The sequence below is a fragment of the Oryctolagus cuniculus genome, chromosome 6 (assembly GCF_964237555.1).
Source record: "Oryctolagus cuniculus chromosome 6, mOryCun1.1, whole genome shotgun sequence".
Classification (NCBI taxonomy): domain Eukaryota; kingdom Metazoa; phylum Chordata; class Mammalia; order Lagomorpha; family Leporidae; genus Oryctolagus; species Oryctolagus cuniculus.
Genome location: NC_091437.1, coordinates 136,599,165 through 136,621,281, shown reverse-complemented (window position 1 = coordinate 136,621,281; position 22,117 = coordinate 136,599,165). Strand labels below are relative to the sequence as shown.

The 22,117-nt window shown below is 36.7% G+C and overlaps 1 long non-coding RNA gene across 2 annotated transcripts in view; it reads right to left on the bottom strand.

Annotated features, from left to right (window-relative positions):
* LOC103348115 (uncharacterized) overlaps positions 1–22,117 on the bottom strand; it is a 116,411-nt gene that overhangs the window by 63,733 nt on the left and 30,561 nt on the right. The gene's annotated exons all lie outside the window — the stretch shown is intronic.

The following is a 22,117-nucleotide window of genomic DNA, read 5'->3' as shown; positions in this document are numbered from 1 at the left end:
ACTACATAGCAGTAAGAAAAAAACGAAATCTGCAACAAAATAGATGAATCTGGAAAATATCGTACTTAGTGAAATAAGCTAGCCTCAAAGGAACAAATACCATATGTTCTTGCTGATCTGTGACAACTAACAGGGCACCTGAAAGGAAACTTCTAAAAGTGAAATTGACACTTTGAAAAGCAATGACTAGAACAACCATTGTCTTGACTGTTGAGGAACAGTTTTGTTGTTGTTATTTTGTTTCTTTGCTTCTTAATACTATTGGTTGAACTCTTTCCCTAAAATAGAATTAATCATATGAATATAATTTGAATTGAAAATAGAACCCAGTAAAATATAAGAATAGGAATAAGAGAGGGAGGGGGAAGTTTGTAACTGTAGAGCTGTATAGTTCTGGATACTTTCTATGGACTTACTTCTAAGGGTATAGCTATAAACCTGCCATGGGACTCCAAATCCCATTAAGCTGGGTGGTAATAATGCGATCTTAAGTGTTACAGTGATCATATTAAGTGTTAAATGGATCATATAGATAGGATTAAGTGTTAAAGAGATCATAAAAATAAGATCTAGAGACTGGTAATAACAATATATAGAATTAAAAAGGAGAGAAAGCTCCAACATGGGAAGCAGTTCACAGAGCAGACTCACAGAAAGACAATCACTCTAAATAGCACTCTAACGTCGATATCAGCCTTTAAGGCATTCTGGTCTGGCTGGAAAGCCCATGAGAGAATTTCAGGCATGGAAAGCCAAGGCACTCTTTAAAAATAATGTCCTACATGAATCATCTCTGTGATTGAGACCCCAGTGGAAAGAAGGGGCCATCAAAGAAGGGTAAACTTTTCTCTGAAGGGAGGAGAGAACTTTCAGCTTGCATTTGGCCTTTTCTAAATACTGACGGAGACTGTGGATTCAAAAGGCTTCCATAATTGTTAAAGTAACAACAGGAGTCACTGTGCACTTATTCCCCATGCAGAACCCCTATGCTCAATGTGTTGTACTATGATAATTAACTGTAAACACTGTTTTCAGTTTTTTTTATATTTTGTGTGTGTGTTTGTGTGCACAAATTGTTGAAATCTTTATTTAGTATAGAGTTGGTCATCTGTATATGAAGGTAATTGAAAATGAATCTGTTTTTTTAACTTTTATTTAACAAATATAAATTTCCAAAATACAGCTTTTGGGTTACAGTGGCTTTCCCCCCCCCCATAACCTCCCTCCCACCCACACCCCTCCCATCTCCTGCTCCCTCTCCCATTCCATTCACATCAAGATTCATTTTCAATTATCTTTATATACAGAAGATCAATTTAGTATACACTAAGTAAAGATTTCAACAGTTTGCATCCACACAGAAACACAAAGTGTGAAGTACTGTTTGAGTACTAGTTATAGCATTAATTCACATTGGACAACACATTAAGAACAGAGATCCTACATGAGGAGTAAGTAGTGCACAATGAATCCTGTTGTTGACTTAACAAATTGACACTCTTGTTTATGGCCTCAATAATCTCCCTAGGCTCTTGTCATGAGTTGCCAAGGCTATGGAAGACTTTTGAGTTTGCAGACTTTTATCTTATTTAGACAAGGTCATAGTCAAAGTGGAAGTTCTCTCCTCCCTTCAGAGAAAGGTACCTCCTTCTTTTATGGCCCCATTCTTTCCACTGGGATATCACTCGCAGAGATCTTCCATTTAGGCCTTTTTTTTTTTTTTCTTTTTCCAAAGTGTCTTGGCTTTCCATGCCTAAAATACTCTCATGGGCTCTTCAGCCATATCCGAATGCCTTAAGGGCTGATTCTGAGGCCAGAGTGCTGTTCAGGACATCTGCCATTCTATGAGTCTGCTGTGTATCCCGCTTCCCATGTTGGATCATTCTCTCCTTTTTAATTCCATTAGTTAGTATTAGCAACACTAATCTTGTTTATGTGATCCCTTTGACTCTTAATCTTATCATTATGATCAATTGTGAACTGAAATTGATCACTTTGACTAGTGAGATGGCATTGGTACATGCCACTTTGGTGAGATTGAATTGGCATCCCCTAGCACGTTTCTAACTCTACCATTTGGGGCAAATCAGATTGAGCATTTCCCAAATTGTACATCTCCTCCCTCTCTTATTCCCACTCTTATATTTAACAGGGATTACTTTTCAATTAAATTTAAACACCTAAGAATAATTGTATGTTAATTAAATTTGAAAAACATCATGTTGAGTGAAATAAGCCAGTCCCAAAGGGAAAAATAGCGTATGTGCTCCCTGATCGGTGACAGCTAACCGAGCACCAAAAAGGAAACCTGTTAAAGAGAAATGGGCACTATGAGAAACAGTGACTTGATCAGCCCTTTCCTGAATGTTGATGAACAAATTAATACTTTATCCTTTTTAGCATTTTTTGTTCTACTTAATAGTATTGAAAATGAATCTTGATGGAGAATGGAACTTGGAATGGGAGAGGAAGGAGGAAGCATAGTTGGAGTAGGGGTGGGAAGGTGGGTATAGTGGGAAGAATCACTATATTCCTAAAGATGTTACTTATGAAATTTGTACTCATTAAATAACAGATTTCTAAAAACAAACAAATAAATAAATAAAATGTGTAAAATGCCACTAAAAATGGTAAAGTGTGAAACTATGGCAGTAAATACTACATATAGGGGAAAATTGATTTTCCATGACCTCAATTTACTACAAAGAAATGTAGAATATAAATAAAATTCATCAAAATTGAAGAAATAAAGTGATGGAGATAAAGATGAGATAATCATTCAATGAAGTAAAAAAGAAAGTCAATAGAGAAAATAAAATATACTCAAATCTTTTTCTTTAAATGGATCAGTAGAATTGATAAACCCATAGTTCAGTTAATAAGGAAATTGTAGAAGAAAGAAGTTACTCATGAATGGAATACAGAGGTGACATCTCCCTAGATCCTACAGTTATCAAGTATAATAGGGGGTTATGGGCATTTGGTACACCTGCATCCCATATCGGAGTGCCTCATTCAGTCAAGTTACTCTGTTTTTGACTTCTGTTAATGTGCATTGTGGGAGGCAATAGATAAATTATGGATCAAACACTTGTGGTCTTGCCACCCACATAGAATATAGAGATGGGCTCCAGCCTCACAGGACACATCCAAGACTCTTGGTGAGCATTTAGAAAATGAACCATATAAGAGAAGACCTCTCTCCATCTGTCTCTCTGTCTCTCTCGTTATTTCCTCTAAAATAAAATGAAATATAAATGAATAATTTAACAATTGGGTAATAAGGGAATCTTATGTACAGCTAATGGTAATTCAAGGTAATTCTACAATATTAGCAAATTGTGATGTACATATGTGATGTATATACATTCTGTGACTAAAAGAAACGTATCATTCATACCCACAGTGAATGTATGAATTATAAAATAGTTGTGATGATGATATAAGTATTTAATGCATATGTTCAAATATTTCTTGGAATACTGGCTTCCCATATGTCAGAGTCTGGGTTTATCTCCCTTCTTCCTTTCCAATCATGATTCCTACTGATGCACATCCTGGGATGCAGTAGGTGATGGCTTGAATTTTTGGGTCCTGCAACCCACATGGGAGACTCAGATTGAGTTCAGGTTTCTGGTTTCAGCCTGGCCCAGTCTGAATTGCTGAGGTCATTTGGGGAGTGAATCAGCAAATAATTTCTTTCTGTCTCTGTTTCTCTCTCTCTCTCTCTCTCTCTCTCTCTCTCACTTTTACCCTTGATCACATTCTCATCTCAACTTTCAAAAAATATAAACAAATAAAAATAATGATATTGAGTGTAAGAAGCAGATCACCTCCATCAACAGTAAAAACAGAAGAAAAATCATAAGGTGTGATTTGACTCATGTAAATTCAAAGCAAATTGGGTCCTGATGTGTGGGAGAGAAAGATTAAAAAGGTGTATGAGAAACATACAAGATTATGCAAATGCCCAATGTCTTGATTTGATAATATTTTAAAAACATTACTTTACACATGTTAACTACTGCTGTCTATTATCTTTTTTTGCAAGTTCTTTCAATTTATTTTAAAATATTTTATGTTGCTTTCATTTTTTATGATCTTTAAAAAGCACTTGTGCTTCTGGGGTCTTTTCAAAGGAGTCTTTGTCTATGCCAATATCTTACAGTTTCCCCAATGTTCTGCTCTAATATTTGGATGGGATCAGGTCATATATCATTGATCCATTTTGAGTTGACTTTTGTGGAAGGTATAAGTTAGGGGTCTTGTTTCATACTTCTGCTCATGAAGATCCAGTTTTCCCAGCACCATTTGTTGAATAGACTCCTTTTTCCAGGAATGGATTTCATCTTGTTTGTCAATGATTAATTGGTTGTAGCTGCATGGATTAATGTCTTGGTTTTCTATTCTGTTCCATTGATCTACGTGTCTATTTTTGTGCCAGTACCAGGCTGTTTTGGTGATAACTTCCCTGTAGTATGTCTTGATATCTTGTATTGTGATGCTTCCTTCTTTATTTCTGTTGTTTAAGATTGCTTTAACTTTCTAGGGTCTCTTGTGTTTCCATGGGAATTTTATCATATTGTTTTCTAGATCTGAAGAATGTCATTGGTATTTTCATTTGGATTACATTAAATCTGTAAATTGCTTTGTGTGGTATGTACATTTTGATGATATTAATTCTTCCAGTCCATGAACATGGAAGATTTTTCCATCTTTTTTGTGTCTTCTTCTATTTCTTTCTTTAATGTTTTGTAATTTCATTGTAGAGATCTTTCTCCTTGGTTTAACTTATTCCAAGGTATTTAAATTTTTGTAGCTATTGTGAATGATACTGACTTAACAAGTTCTTTCTCAACCATAGCATTGTCTGTGTATACAAAGGCTGTTGATTTTTGTGTGTTGATTTTTTATCCTACAAACGTACCAAAGTCTCGTACGAATTCCCATGATCTTGGTGGAGTTCTTTGGTTTCCCTATATATACATACATGTTATCTTTAAACAGGGATGATTTGACTTCCTCCTTTCCAGTTTATATTCCTTTTATATTTTTCCCCTAAAATATGTGCTCAAAACTTCCAGAATTATATTGAATAGCAGTGGTTAAAGTAGACATCTTTGTCTGGCTCTGGATCTTAGTGAAAATACTTCAAAGTTTTCTCCATTCAAAATGGGTTTGTCATATTATGCCTTGATTGTATTGAGGAATGTTTCTTCTATACCCAAAACATGCTTAATTTTTTTATTATGGAAAGATGCTATATTTTATCAAATGATTTCTATGCAATTATTGAGATAGTCATATGGTTTTCATTCTTCAATTTGTCAACATGATGTATCACATTGATTACACTGCATATATTGAACCATTTCTCCACACCAGGGATAAATCCTGCTTGATCTGGGTGAATTATCTTTCCAATATATTGTTGAATTCAATTAGTTAGTATTTTGTTGAAGATTTTTGCATCTATGTTCATCAGTGATATTGGTCTATAGTTCTCTCTTTGTTGTATCTTTTTTCTGGTTTTGGAATTAACATGATGCTGGGCTCATAGAAGCTTTCCTTCCTTTCAATTGTTTTGAATAGTTTGAAAAACTTGTAATTAGTTATTTTTTAAAGGCTGTTGAATTCAACAGTGAGGCCACCTGGTTCTGGGCTGTTCTTTGTTAGGAGGGTCTTTATTATTGATTCAATTCCCATCTTGGTTATTGATCTGTTTAGGTTTTGTGTCTTCTTGATTCATTTTAGGTACATTGTATGTGTCCAGGAATCTATCCATTTTTTCTAGATTTTCCAATCTTTTGGCATATATCTGTTCGTATTAATTTCTGATGGTTATGTTTATTTCTGTGGTGTAATTTGTAACTTTCACTTTTTCACTTCTTATTTTATTGATCTGGTTCTTTTTTGTTGATTAGTTGGGCTAATGGTGTGTCAATTTTATTTAAAAAATAGTTCTTCATTTCACTGGTCTTTTGTACACTTTTGCTTCAATTTTGATTATTTTTTCTCTAATCTAAATTATTTCTTTTCATCTACTAACTTTGGGTTTGGTTTGTTGTTCTTCTAGGTCCTTGAGATGCATAAATAGCTCATTTATTTAATCTCTTTCCAATTTCTTGATGTAGGTACTAATTGCAATAAGCTTCCTTCTTAACATTTGTTTTGCTGTATCCCATAAGTTTTGATATGTTGTACAGTCATCTAGCAAATGATGTTCTTAAGTGGTTTCATTTAAGTAAATTTCCCTCTAATTGTACTGGAGATATCAATTTCTATGAATTTCATCTATTTATTCATTAAAATTTTTATGAATTATTTAATTTATTTGGAGGAACACAGAGAGATACACAGAAAGACACAGAGACAGAGAATGAAAGATCACCCACCTGTTGCTTTATTCCCCAAAGGCCTGTATAAATTGGGGCTGGGCCAAGTTGAAGCCATAAACTTGTCATCACAGGAATCCAATTAATTGAATCTGAAGCTTTCCATGGTATGTATGGGCACTAAGCTGGAATCGGAAGTAGAGCTGGGATTTGAACCCAGACATTCTACAGGCTTTTCAAGTAAGGTGTTAACCACTGCACCAAATACAATCAATGGCCTGGTTACTTAGAAAGCGTATGAGAGATACTATAATTTATATACCTTGTATTTTAAAAAATAAATTGCTATCTTTCAAAATAAGTGATAAAATTTAATATTATCTTATATTTTTAACAACCAGCAATAAAATAATATTAACAATAGCTAATTTTTGAATATTTATTAGGTTGAACCCTGTTCCAAGAATCTTATATAATTTAAATAATTTATTTTAACAGCATATCTTTGAGGAAAGTATTATTAATAAATCTGTTATAAATACTTGGGGATTCAGCTGTAGAGAAATAACTATCTATGATTCAAGCTACAAAACAATGAACACAGAATTTGAACCAGACAAATGGGACAAAATGTCATGTTCATAATTAAGTATGCCTAATTCCATTTATGAAACATAAGCAAAGCAAATGAAATAAATTTAATTCAAGTCAAGCCACTGCTGATCTGGTTTCACAATTTTAATTCTTTAATGAGAAGATTTTTTACCTGAAAGCAGTGCCAGCCTTCTTTATGATAGTAACATGATGCTTAAATATTCTAGTTGTGCCTAGGCTTTCATCCCTAAAGCACCACAGTGATTGTCACAAATTTATATAATTACCTGCTCTGGAAATGAAAAGGGCTGGAAAAAAAATCCATCAAATGTCTCCCTTCTTATGAGTTTAGGGCCTTCTGACAAGAATTGTACATTTCAAGCCTGTAGCTCAAAATCCCATGATACTGAAGAATTTGAAAATTGACATTATGCATTTTGCCCTAGAGCAGCAACCCTTGTTACATAGATGACTTCATCTATTTAAAATGTGCTCCAATTTAAGTGTCCTCCTCAAATGCCTGCAAACTTAACACCTCTCGCTAAATTTGGTGTCTAAAATAAAATTCTTTGCTTGTGGTTTCTATGGGTCATGGTTTGGGAACATAGAATAAAAGGAAAACCAAAAGTTTCTTCTCTCTCTCCCAATTATTTGAAGTAATTCCTCACGTAAAAATTCCCATCATATAAGGAAAATATTCACTATGAAAAGTCTCATGAACTAATATAGAAAGTATTTTAGGCTGGGAGATATTTCTGTAACGTATAAGGTCATAATTAATACTCTTACATATTTAAGGTATCTGCTCATAAACACATCAGGTCATAAAGTAAAATGCCAGTGAAATAGTAAGATATTTAATAAAAGCTAATATTTACCAAAAATACCATTTTAAAAACCTTCAAGAAAAGTTAAAATTAGATGGATTTGTAAAAAGCATGACTTTGATTTTTAAGGCAAATTTACTTTACAGCGAAATTAAGTGAAAAATTAAGAGTGCTCTTGTAACTCTTGTCCTGCAAGACTTGCTGACTCACCTATTTTTTTATATCCTCCACTACAGTGATTCATTAGTTATAATCAATGAATGCACATTACTACATCATTATCACCCGAAGTCCATGGTTTCCATTTGCATTCACTCTTGGTGTTTTATATTTTGAGTTTGGATAAATAAATTACAGAATCATACAGAGTAGTTTCACTGCCCTAAAAATCTTTTGTTCTCTACTTCTATGACTCCCATCCTTTAATCTCTGGGAAGATCTAATTTTCTTAATTTTAATGTATCAATAGTTTTACCTTTTCAGAATGCCATAAAATTAAAGTCACATAATACACAAAGCATTGTTCAGATAGGTTTATTTTATGTGGTCATATCTGCTGTTTTTTCTATGTCTTTTCATGGTTGATAGCTCATTTCTTTTTTTTTTTTTTAAATGTCTACTTATTTATGTGTGTGGGGGGGGCGGGGGCGCTTTGATCTGCTGATTCCCTCTGCAAATATCTGTAATAGCCAGGACTCAGAAAGGAGTCATAGTGGACAGCGCCTCAGCTCACTAGGCTAATCCTCCACCTGCAGCGCTGGCACCCCAGGGTTCTAGTCCCAGTTAGGGTGCCTGTTCTGTCCTGGTTGCTCCTCTTCCAGTCCATCTCTCTGCTGTGGCCCGGGAGTGAAGAAGAGGATGGCCCAAGTTTCTGGGCCATGCACCGGCATGGGAGACCAGGAGGAAGCACCTGGCTCCTGGCTTCAGATCAGCACAGCGCCAGCCACAGCGTGCCGGCCGTAGTGGCCACTTCGGGGGGTGAACCAACGGAAAAGGAAGACCTTTCTCTCTCTCTCTCTCTCTCTCTCTCTCTCTCACTGTCTAACTCTGCTTCTGGGTAGCTGGTGGGGTCCCGAACACTTGAACCATCATCTTCTGCCTCCAATGATGTGCATTAGTAGGAAGCTGGATTTGAAGCACAGTATAGCTATGTCTCAAACAAGCACTCCCAACAAGAATGCAAGAGTCTAAAGTGGCAGTATATTCTCTGATGCCAGAATGCCCAAACCTCATTTCTTTTTAATGCTGAGTAAAATTACATTATAGGGATATATCCAGTTTATGTATCCATTCACCTGATGAAAGACATTTTTGTTTTGTTAACATTGAATAAAACTGCAGTAGACAGCTGTATATGGTTTTTTATGTGAACATTCATATCATGCAGATATTCATTTGTCTGAATCTCAAGGAGCACAATGACTATAGTATACAGTAAGAGTGTGTTCAGTTTCTAAGAAACTGCCTTATTGTCTTCCACAATATATTTAGCATTCTGCATTTTCAATACCAATCAATGAGAGTTCCCAATACCAATGACACTGATGCTAGTGTTGTGGATTCTAGTTATTCTAACTGCCATGTAATCGCATCTTATATTTTATTTTCCATTTTCCTGAGAGCACATATTGTATCTATTTGTCATTTATGTAATGTTAATTACAAAAGTGATTGTTCAGGTTATTTGCACATTTTAGGTCACACTATTCATTTTCTCATAATTGAATTTTAATTTTTATGTGTTTGGAGTAACAGTCCTTTATCAAATGTCTAGAGACCTATAACCTACACCATATTTAATGGAAAGTATTTGCAATTTTTAAATGCAGGATTGCAGCACTTTTTTTTTAATGTTACCCCAGGAAAGCCTGGCCACAGAAATAAAGAAAAAAACCATCACCAAAAAATTGAAAAGACAGAAACAACACTATGTTTACTAATAGCAACATAGTTTGCAAAGAAACTTTCAAGAATGTTTATGAAAATCTGTCAATGTATTTGGTGAACTGTCCAAGTTTTCAAGAAAAAATTCAGTAACTAATATTTACTTTATTTCTTCCTGCCAGAGGGGGAAAAACATAAAATTAAAATTAAAATATTCAGTTTACAATACAATCAATAATCAAGTACATGTAGGATAAAGTTTGATGGAAGACATCCAAGACATTTGAAAATTATAGTGCATTGCTAAGAAAAATTCAATGACGACTCATTCATGAACTGATAAAAAGTTTAATGAAAGCCGTTAATTTTTCTAGATGTAGTTTGTAGCTTCAATATAATTGGTGTGAAAACCCCAATACAGTCTTTTTCATAAGAATTGAAAAATAGCATAAAATTTTTTTGAAGGGGCGGGTGTTTGGCTGTGGTCAAGATACTAGTTAGGAACTCCACGTGTGGATTTTACTTCTGCTTTTGGTTCCTTACTCTGGTTTCTTGCTAATATGGATGCTGGGAGGCAGCTGTGTTATAACAATTAGTTGGATTCTTGTTCCCCAAGTAGGAAATCTGGATTAAGATCCCAACTCCTGGCACTGTCCCATCTGCCCCCAGCAGTGAATCACTGAATGAGAGCTCTTTCTCTTGTTCTTTTCCTTTTAAATAAATTTTGAAATTTTTTTTAAAAATATTGATTCCAAATACTCATTAACTCATTAAAATGCTCTTAATTGTCCTTTTTATTTACTCAAAATGTGTTTGTTTCTGGAAAATAAAAATATGGATACTTGGGACTTGTCCTTAAAGTTTCTTCATCTTGTAATTGAGCTCTATCGTAGAAATGAATGCATGAGTAAGGAAGAAATAGGGGAAATCTATGAGGAGCACTTTCTATTGAATTCATCGTGATGCTTCAATAACTGTACAACTAAGAACTAATGTAAATATATAATAGCTACTGATATAATAATTTTTAAAGATTATTTATTTATTTGAAAGGCAAAGTTACAGAGAGGCAGAGAGAGAGAGGTCTTCCATCCACTGATTCACTCCTCAAATGGCTGCGATGACGTGAGCTGCACCAATCTGAAGCCAGGAGCCAGGAGCTTCTTCCTGGTCTTCATACCATGCAGGGGACCAAGGTCGTGGGCCATCTTCTACTGCTTTTCCAGGCCATAGCAGAGAGCTGGATCAGAAGTGGAGCAGCCAAGATTCGAAATGGTGCCCATATGGGATGCCTGCACTTCGGGTGGCAGCTTTACTCTCCATGACACAGTGCTGGTCCCTGGTACAATAATTTTAGTGACTTTTCCAAAATTATTGAAAATAAAATCAATATAAGCATTTAACCTATTGCTTTGGCTGTTACAATAGCCTTTTTTTTTTAATAAGATTACATCTGATCACACTTTTTTATTATAAATACTTTTATGAAGAGTATAAAGCACATATTAAAGATTACAAATTTCAGACAATAAAATAATTAGAAATTCCACCATACTGTACCCACATATTTTAATAAGTCAAAGGTGTTGTAAATATATTATCAAGTTATTCTATGTGAGAGCAAGCATTTTGGAAGTCATATATATATATTTAACTTTTATGCACTCAGAAATGTATAAAGTTATTATACTTACTATGATATAATTTTAATATAACACATGAAATTCCCTTTATTAGTGATGTAAATAAAAGCACTCTATCTGCATGAATTGCTCAGGTAATTGCTATTGGACGATAGTTATGCAGAAATAGGTTCCATCCAAGTCTTTCCAATTCACTCTAGTTCACTTTCATTAAAGAGTTGCAGTGTTACTAGAAGATGTTTGATGTGGCTTTTTAAAGTAAAATTTAACAAATAAGTGTCTTATTCTGGCCAGATAAGGTCACTTAAATGCAAATTACCCACACTTTTATAGAAATGGAAACACATTTTTCTTTTATTTTTAATTTTAGAATTTTAACTGAAGTCATTTGGAAATTAAAATGATGTTTTGTAGCAAGCATCAAAATCATTGCAATTCTATGTGTTAACAAAGTAACACAATCTCTGGGAATAAATGTTAGCAAGTCAGTTACATTTTAAAGATTGCTGGATTCCAGCTTTGTGGTGTGGCAGGTGAAGTCTCCTGTGGGCAACAGTTCATCCAGCTGCTCCACTTCCAATCTGGCTCCCTTCTGATGACCTGAGATAAGCAGGAGAAGATGGCCCAGTGTTTGGGCCATTGCTACCCACTGGGAGACCCAGATGAAGCCCCTGGCTCCTGGTTTTAGTCTGGCCCAAAGCTGCTCATTGAGGCCATCTGGAGAGTGAACCAGCAGATGGAAGCTCTCTCTGTTTCTGTCTCTCCCTCTCTCTCTGTAACGTTAACTATCAAAAATAGTAAATAAATCTTTAAATATATAAAACATTTCTGTTGCAGTGCTATATCTACTGGTTCATAAAAGAAAAAATATAAATAATAAGTATTAGGAAACAGATTGAACCAATTATGCAAAATTAGTATTCTTTACAAACTTCTATCAAAACATGTTACAAACAGATTTTGGAAATATTTTGCTACATAAAATAGCAAATAAGAATGCATGCAGTATGAATTCAAATTTGTTATGAGAAAAGAGGAGAAAAAGTAGTAGCTTGAAATGTATAGAGCACAGAGAAAATGATTAAAATATTTTATCTATCACGTGGTTTATAAGAATTATTTTTTTAAGATAGGATTTTGGAACACTTCTGTTTACACTTGGCTTTTCTGTTTATTCATGATACTTAAGAGAAGACATATCCCTCTTTTTTAAAAAAGATTTATTTATTTATTTATTTGAAAGGCAGAGTTACAGAGAGGCAGAGGCAGAGAGAGAGAGAGAGAGAGTCTTCCATCTGCTTCATTCCCAAAATGGCTGCAATAGCTGAAGCTGGGCTTATCCAAAGCCAAAAGCTTCTTCTGGGTCTCCCACAAAGGTGCAGACGCACAAGGAGTTGGACCATTCTCTACCACTTTCCCAGACCATAGAACAGAGTTGGATTGGAAGTGGAACAACTGGGACTCCAACCAGTGCCCATATGTGATGTCAGCACTGCAGGTGACAGATTTTCCCACTATGCCACAGCGATGCCCCAGACATATCCCTTTCGATCATAAATTTAAAACATATACTAATTTTTTACATTATATGATGTATACAACCTGTTTGAAGCAGGAAGGGGAATTCTTTTTTTAAACATTTATTTAACAAATATAAATTTCAAAAGTACATCTTATAGATTACAATGGCATTTTTCCCTGCATAACTTCCCACCAACAATTCTCCCAACTCCCTCTCCCTCTCCCATTCCTTTCAAATCGATTCATTTTCAATTATCTTTATATACAGTAGATTGATTTAGTATATATTAAGTAAAGATTTCAACAGTTTGGACCCACACAGATCATAAGGGTAAAATACCGTTTGAGTAGTAGTTATAGCATGAATTCACATTGAACAACACATTAAGGACAGAGATCCTACATGAGGAGTAAGTGCACAGTGACTCCTGTTGTTGACTTAACAAATTGACACTCTTGTTTATGGCGTCAATAATCTTCCTAGGCTCTTGTCATGAGTTGCCAAGGCTATGGAAGCCTTTTGAGTTTGCCGACTTTTTTTTTTTTTAAAAAAAAACTTTTATTTAATGAATATAAAATTCCAAAGTACAGAATATGGATTACAACGGATTCCCCCCCATAACGAACCTCCCACCCGCAACCCTTTCCTTTCCTACTCCCTCTCCCCTTCCATTCACATGAGGATTCATTTTCAATTCTCTTTATATACAGAAGATCAGTTTAGCATACATTAAGTAAGGATTTCAACAGTTTGCTCCCACACAGAAACATAAAGTGAAAAATACTGTTTGAGTACTAGTTATAGCATTAAATCTCAATGTAAAGCACAGTAAGAACAAAGATCCTACATGAGGAGTAAGTAGTGACAATGAATCCTGTGGTTGACTTAACAAAATTGACACTCTTGTTTATGGCATCAGTAATCATCCTAGGCTCTTGTCATGAGCTGCCAAGACTATGGAAGCCCCCTGAGTTCACTGATTCTGATTATTTTTAGACAAGGCCATGGTCAAAGTGGAAGTTCTTTCCTCTCTTCAGAGAAAGGTACCTCATTTTTGATGACCCGTTCTTTCACTGGGATCTCACTCGTGGAGATCTTTCATTTAGGGTTTTGTTTTTTTTTTTTTTTTTTTTTTTTTTTTTTTTTTTTTTTCCCAGAGTGTCTTGGCTTTCCATGCCTGAAATACTCTCATGGCCTTTTCAGCCAGATCCGCATGCCTTAAGGGCTGATTCTGAGGCCACAGTGCTGTTTAGGACATCTGCCATTCTATGATTCGGCTGTGTATCTCACTTCCCATGTTGGATCGTTCTCTCCCTTTTTGATTCTATCAGCTAGTATTTGCAGACACTATTCTTGTTTATGTGATCCCTTTGGTTCTTAGTCCTATCATTATGATCAATTGTGAACAGAAATTGTTCACTGGGACTAGTGAGCTGGCATTGGTACATGCCACCTTGATGGGATTGAATTGGAATCCCCTGGTATGTTTCTAACTCTACCATTTGAGGTAAGTAAGCTTGAGCATGTCCTGAATTGCACATCTCTTCCCTCTCTTATTCCCACTGTTGTATTTAACAGCAATCACTTTTCAGTTAAGTTTCAGCACTTAAGAATAATTGTGTATTCATTACAGTATTCAACCAAAAGTATTAAGTAGAACAAACAAAAAATACTAAGAGGGATAACATATCAAGTTGCTCATGAACAGTCAGGGTGAGGGCTGATCAAGTCAGCTTTTCTCCTAGTGTTCATTTCACTTTAACAGGTTTCCTTTTTGGTGCTCAGTTAGTTGTCACCTATCAAGGAGAACAAGTGGTATTTGTACCTTTGGGATTGGCTTATTACACTCAGCATAATGTTTTCCAAATTCCTAATAGGGATCACTTTTCACTTAAAATTTAAACACCTAAGAATAATTGTGTGTTAATTACAGAGTTCAACCAACGGTACTAGAACAAAAAAAATAGTAAAATGGATAAAGTATTACATTGTACATCAACCGTCAGGACAGGAGCTGATCAAGTGACTGTTTCTCATAGTGTCCATTTCATTTCAACAAGTTCCCCCTTTGGTGTTCAGTCAGTTGTCATCGATCAGGGAGAACATATGATATTTGTCCCTTTGGGACTGGCTTAATTCACTCAGCATGATGTGTTCCAAATTTTTCCATCTTGTTTCAAATGACCGGGTTTCGTTGTTTTTGACTGCTGTATATTATTCTATAGAGCACATGTCCCATAATTTCTTTATCCAGTCTACTGTTGATAGGCATTTGGGTGGTTCCAGGTCTTAGCTATTGTGAATTGAGCTGCAATAAACATTAATGTGCAGACAGCTTGTTTGTTTGCCAATTTCGTTTCCTTTGGGTAAATTCCAAGGAGTGGGATGGCTGGGTTGAATGGTAGGGTTATACTCAGGTTTCTGAGGAATCTCCAAACTGACTTCCGTAGAGGCTTAACCAATTTGCATTCCCACCAACAGTGGGTTAGTGTCCCTTTTCCCCCACATCCTCTCCAGCATCTATTGTTGGTAGATTTCTGAATGTGTGCCATTCTAACTGGCGTGAGGTGAAACCTCATTGTGGTTTTGATTTGCATTTCCCTGATTACTAATGACCTTGAACATTTTTTCATGTGTCTGTTGGCCATTTTGATTTCCTCTTTTGAAAAATGTCTATTGAGGTCCTTGGCCCATCTCTTAAGTGGGTTGTTTGTTTTGATGTTGTGGAGTTTCTTGATCTCTTTGTAGATTCTGGTGATCAACCCTTTATCAGTTGCATAGTTTGCAAATATATTTTCCCATTTTGTCAGTTGTCTCTTCACTTTCCTGACTGTTTCTTTTGCAGTACAGAAACTTCTCAATTTGATGCAATCCCAAATGTTAATTTTGACTTTGACTGCCTGTGCTTCTGGGGTGTTTTCCAAGAAGTCATTGCCGGTACCTATATCTTGCAGGGTTTTTCCAATGCTCTCTAATAATTTGATGGTGTCAGGTCGTAGATTTAAGACTTTAATCCATGTTGAGTGGATTTTTGTGTAAGGTGAAAGGTAGGGGTCTTGCTTCATGATTCTGCACGTGGAAATCCAATTTTCCCAGCACCATTTATTGAATAGACTGTCCTTAATCCAGGAATTGGTTTTGGATCCTTGATCAAATATGAGTTGGCTGTAGATGTTTGAATTGATTCCTGGTGTTTCTATTCTGTTCCATTGGTCTATCCATCTGTTTCTGTACCAGTACCATGCTGTTTTGATTACAACTGCCCTGTAGCATGTCCTGAAATCTGGTATTGTGATGCCTCCGGCTTTGTTTTTGTTGTACAAGATTGCTTTAGCTATTCGAGGTCTCTTGTGCCTCCATATAAATTTCAGCATCATTTTTTCCAGATCTGAGAAGAAGGTCTTCGGTATCTTGATTGGTATTGCATTGAATCTATAAATTGCTTTTGGGAGAATGGACATTTTGATGATATTGATTCTTCCAATCCATGAGCATGGAAGATTTTTCCATTTCTTGGTATCCTCTTCTATTTCCTCCTTTAAGGTTTTGTAATTTTCATCGTAGAGATCTTGAACGTCCTTGGTTCAGTTTATTCCAAGGTATTTGATTGTTTTTGTAGCTATTGTGAATGGGATTGATCTGAGAAGTTCTTTCTCAGCCATGGCATTGCCTGTGTATACAAAGGCTGTTAGTCAAAACGGAGGTTCACTCCTCCCTTCAGAGAAAGGTACTTCGTTCTTTGATGGCCTGTTCTTTCTACTGAGATCTCACTCACAGAGATCTTTCATTTAGTATTTTTTTTTTTTTTTTGCCAGAGTGTCAGAGTGTCTTGGCTTTCCATGCCTAAAATACTCTCATGGGCTCTTCAGCCAGATGCGAATGTCTTAAGGGCTGATTCTGAGGCCAGAGTGCTGTTTAGAACATCTGCGATTCTATGAGTCTGCTGTGTATCCTGATTCCCCTGTGGGATCATTCTCTCCCTTTTTTATTCTATCAGTTAATATTAGCAGACCCTAGTCTTGTTTATGTGATCAGGAAGGGAAATTCAAACATTTGATTTATACTGCTTTAAAATGTTTTAAAGAGAGAGAGATTGGCTGCCACCATGGCTCACTAGGCTGATCCTCCACCTGCAGTGCCAGCACACCGGATTCTAATCCCAGTCGAGGTGCCGGATTCTGTCCCAGTTGTCCCTCTTCCAGTCCAGCTCTCTGCTGTGTCCCAGGAGTGCAGTGAATGATGGCCCAAGTGCTTGGACCCTGCACCCACATGGAAGACCAGGAGAAGTACCTGGCTCCTGGCTTCAGATCAGCGTGGTGTGCCTGCTGCAGTGTGCTGGCTGCAGCAGCCACTGGGGGGTGAACCAAGGGAAAAGGAAGACCTTTCTCTCGGTCTCTTTCACTGTCCACTCTGCTTGTCAAAAAAAAAAATTAAAAATAGAGAGATATCTTCCATACATTGATTAACTTTACATATGACAGCAATAGCCAGGTCCAGATCAAACCAAGGTCAGAAACCAGGAATACTGACTGGGTCTCCCACATGGGTGGCAGGGTCCCAAGTATGTGGGTCATTTTACATTGCCTTCCCTGGCACATTAGCAGGAAGCTGGATCTGAAGCTGAGTACCAAGGACTTGAATCAGAACTACACTGTGGGATGCAGGTGTCACAAGTGGTGCTTCAACCTGGTGTGCCATGACACCAGCCCCTGATTTATACTCATAAGAAAGCATGTGATTGTAACAATAGAGTGAAGAAATATTAGGGTCCATTATTCTTGTTTTTAAATATTTATAAAAAATTTTCCTAAATAATGTGACTAGATAGCAAATGATAATGCATGCTATATCCATTCTATTTTCCAACAGAAATTTATTGAACTTAAAACAGCATACATAATAATAATTATTCTACAACTTTCACACAGTGTTCTTTTGACATGGTTTTGGTGCTGAGTTTGACTCAACAATATTTGTGATTCATTTAATTCCTTTACTAATTCCCAGTCTGTCCGAATATTATGGCATATAAAACAATGTCATTAATGCACAGTAAATGCTTTTAAAGACAACATTTTGGTGGAGATTGCAAGATGGCAGAATAGAGAGGGAACTTACTGCTCTAAGCAAGGGGAATATAGGTAAAACAAGTGGAGAGAGTGCAATCTCAGGGAGCAATTAGGGAGAAAATTGAAGTGGAAACTCCATGGAAGGAAGAGGAATGTTGTGGCTCTCTGTGGAAGGTGTGGACACATTGCATGCCCATGGATGCAACACAAGACCCTAGAAGCTGAATGCCCAGACACCAGCTATGGAGAGTGAGGAGAGAGCAGACTGCAGAATTCAAGCCACATAGCTGCAGGGAGAGCCTGGTGTGAGTCTGGTCCAGAACCCTGGAGGGGACGGGGTACCTGCCAATGAAGAGAAAAAAAAAAGGGTCACATTTCCCTCTCCCTGTTCCTCCAACAATAGTATCCTACAACTGGCTGAGAGGCAGCAGTTACCATTTTGGACATACATAATAGCTGTGCCAGCTTGTGTCCCCCCCCCACAGCAACCAGCCAAGAGCAGACTCCTGAATCTGGCTGGGAGGGCTGAGCACACATATAGTGCCCAGCCTCCCAACATATCAGAGGCCTTAGTGCTACAACTGCCTAGGTGGAGAACCCAATGGCAGCTGACTCTGGGATTGGACAGACTGGCAGGGTGGAGTGGATCCTTGGTGCCTGGTGACAGTGGGAACCTTGTGTGATAATACAGTAGAAGCACTGTGGCTGCATGAAAGGGTGCAGGGTGTGGTGCGATCGCTAGGCAGTCACTGTGAGCAACTCTACACACTCAGGGCTCCCTGATTGCCTGAGTTGGGTCATTGAAGTGGGATCCATGCTCATGCTGAGGATTGCATAGATACTTTGTGTGGTTCTTGTGGCAGCAAGGGTGAATATTGTACCCACTGGGGCTAGCACAGGGCAATAATCACGTTGGAAAAGAGGAGGTGATGATGAAGCTGATGAAGCCCTCCCCTCTGATTAAAAAAAAAAAAAGAAAAAGAAAAAGATCTACCATGCCCAACTTGGGTGTCACTCTGGAACACCTCCCCTCACCCCGCCAAAGCACTGAACAGTGCAACACCCAGCATATACCTATGGGTATTCACTAAAAGAGCAGACAGTCCACTAAGCCAAAAAGACAAAATCCAAAGATAAATCCATAGAGGACAAAAAACCAGGTATCTTCATAAATGCCTAAAAATAAAACGCAGAAACTCAAGAAATAAGAATAATGAAGACAACATTACACCCCCAAAGGAACACACTTCAATACTAGAATGTGAAGATGAAGATATTGATGAAATGCCAGATTGGGGATTTCAGAAGATTAATCCTAGGATTACTCAGAAGCAATCAGAAGTAAATCCACAAGTTAAAGAAATCCATACATGACAAGAGTGAACACTTTTCCCAGGAAATTGAGATTTTAAGAGAAGTCAAAATGAAATATTAGAAATGAAGAATTCAATACAACAAATAAAAAAAAGTGCAAAACTTTAATACAGACTCAGTGAGGCAGAAGAAAGAATATCTGAGTTAGAAGACAAACCTCTGGAAATTTTATAGTCAGACTAAAAATAAGAATAATGACTCAGAAAAATTAAAAACAGTGTTGGATATTTATGGGATACTGTTAAACAACCCAACATAAGAATGTTGAGCTCCTAAAGGTGTAGAAAGACAGAATGGATTAGAAGGCCTATTTAGTGAAATAATTACAAAAAAATTCCCGAATTTGGAGTAAAAAAGGGACATCTAAGTACAGGAAGAACATAGAACTCCTAATAGACATTACCAGAAAACATCTTCACTATTACACAGTGCACTTAAACTTTCTAGAGTAAAACATAAAGAAAAAATCTAAAATGTGCACAAGAGAAATTCCAGTTTACTTTGAGAGGATCTCCAATTAGACTCACAGCTGGCTTCTCATCAGAAACTCTACAGGCTAGGAGAGAATGGCAAGACATAGTGCAATCTTTTTATTTTTTTAATTGTATTTTTTTTTAAATTTTCTTTTGCCTAGAAATCTTTTATTTAAGGTATGTGAACTTCATGCATTTCATATATACAAATTTAGGAATCTTCTCAACCTACCCCACACATTCCACCTGTACTCCCATCCTTCTTCTTCCTCCCTCTCCAATTCCAATTCTTATTTTTTTACTAAGATATATTTTCAATTAACTTTATGTACCTCTTAAGGTTTTTGAAAACTTTGAGCTCTCTAGAGTTCTGGATCCTATGGCCTTTTCCTCACCATACTCCCATTGTATTTTCTGTTTTGTTAGTTAACCTCTAACTAGATATCTATTGCCATAAGCAGATGATGCCCTGTCTATAATAGGGCACGTGCTATGTTGTTTATTTATGTGAAGGCCTTTCTTGCCTCTGTTGTGTTCTTAGTCTATTTAGTTTCTTCTGTAATAGTTCCTAAAACTCTACTTTTATTTTTTTAATTTATTTTAACAGGCAGAGTTAGACAGTGAGAGAGAGAGAGAAAGTTCTGCCTTTTTCTGTTGGTTCACCCCCAAAGTGGCCGCTATGGCCGGTGCACTGCGGCCCGCGTGCTGCACCTATCCAAAGCCAGGAACCACATGCTTCCTCCTGGTTTCCCATGTGGGTGCAGGGTCCAAGGACCTGGGCCATCCTCCACTGCACTCCCGGGTCACAACAGAGAGCTGGACTGGAAGAGGGCAACTGGGACAGAACTGGCGCCCCAACTGGAACTAGAACCCAGGGTGCCGGTGCCGCAGGCGGAGGATTAGCCTAGTGAGCTGCGGCACCGGCCAAAACTCTACTTTTATTGTTACTGCCATTCAGTATTTTCATCTAAACTGTGGCGCTATGAACTGGTTGTGCTTTATTTGTTAAAAAAAAGTGTCACTCTTCAGTTTGTAGGGGAAGGCTGGTGCCTTTGTATGGAGTGATACTTCATGAAATGATGTCTCTAGTAATAAGAAAGAATCAATAGTTCAGTAGCCTTTAAAAATTCACTGCCTAGCAATCTGTGGCATGTACAAATATAAATTTGTGTAACGTATGTTATAGAAACAAATAGTGTTTGTGAATAAATTTACCACCACAATGGTTTTAAAGTGTTTATCTTTGAAAGAATTTCATTGTAATTACTTTCTGATTGACACTCCCGTAAGTACCCATGTCTGTATGAATCAAAATATGTGTTCAAGGTGTCCTATGATTATTTTCTGCATTCAGCCTAAAACCTTGAATCTGCAGGGCTTTGTATTGTGATTATTTCAGATAATTAAAATGTAGAGATTATCACTAATGAATGATTGCATACACAATTATGCACTATGAATATTCAGTTTCTTTGAAAAATGTGTACTAAATAATATGTTCACATTAAGCCCTACCAACTACTGAATAATTCTTTTTATGATTGTATTATGCATATTAAACTAAATGCTACTTGCAAACAATGTAATTTTTTGGTTTTGAACTATACAAATGTTCACTATACATTTTTTACAAATACATCCTATATATTAATTTTGTTACCATTCAAATGTAATTACTTTTTCCAATTTGTTAAGGAAATTATAAGATTTCTTATTGCCTTTAACATAGCAACATTAACTACTACTCACTCAACAGTAGAAAATTTGCGATATAAGAGGTTAATGAAAAATCTCTTTCATTACATTTATCTACAATTTTTACTCTGTAGGATATCAGAACTACATTGATGTACATCCCATCTAAATAGACCTTATTGAATAGAGTATTTTAAATATCCTATGGGGGCCGGCACTATGGTACAGTGGGTCAAAGTCCTGGACTGCAGTTCCAGCATCCCGTATGGGTGTCGGTTCTAGTCCCAGCTGCTCCTCTTCTGATTCAGCTCTCCGCTATGGCCTGGGAGAGCAGTGGAGGATGGCCTGAGTCCTTGGGCCCCTGCACCTGTGTCAGAGACCGGAAGAGGTTCCTAGTTCCTGGCTTTGGATTGGCACAGCTCCGGCCGTTGCAGCCATCTGGGGAGTGAACCAGCGGATGGAAGACCTCTCTCTCTGTCCTGTCTCTACCTCTCTCTGTAACTCTGTCTTTCAAATAAATAAAATAAATATTTTTAAAAATATCCTATAGATTACCTTTTGAATGAAGATTCTTAGTGGTACAGGAAGGAGGAAAACACTCTTTCAAATTACAGCCCGAGTTTACAGTAGAGACAATCTGGACATTCATTTGTTTAGAAATCAAAATTAGCACAGCCATTAACCTACTACCAATTCTTCCT